Source organism: Cariama cristata, unplaced genomic scaffold (genome assembly GCF_000690535.1).
Source record: "Cariama cristata isolate BGI_N322 unplaced genomic scaffold, ASM69053v1 scaffold1406, whole genome shotgun sequence".
NCBI classification, from domain to species: Eukaryota; Metazoa; Chordata; class Aves; order Cariamiformes; family Cariamidae; genus Cariama; species Cariama cristata.
In genome coordinates this window covers 31659-31871 of record NW_009621508.1, presented here as the reverse complement: position 1 = coordinate 31871, position 213 = coordinate 31659, and positions in this window count along the sequence as shown.

The following is a 213-nucleotide window of genomic DNA, read 5'->3' as shown; positions in this document are numbered from 1 at the left end:
GAATCAAAGGTTTTCTGTCCAAACGTGGCTGCTCTCGCAAGGAGGCTGCGTTTAACTAGCCGTGTCAATTGCTCACCTCCCTCCCTCCCCGTGCGGGGAAAGAAGCGGTATAAATTTGTAATGTTACAACTAATGAAGGAAACTAGATTTTTATTTTTTTTTTAATTCTCCTCCCCATCCCACTTTGGAGAGGGAAGCAGCAGGCAAGTGCTT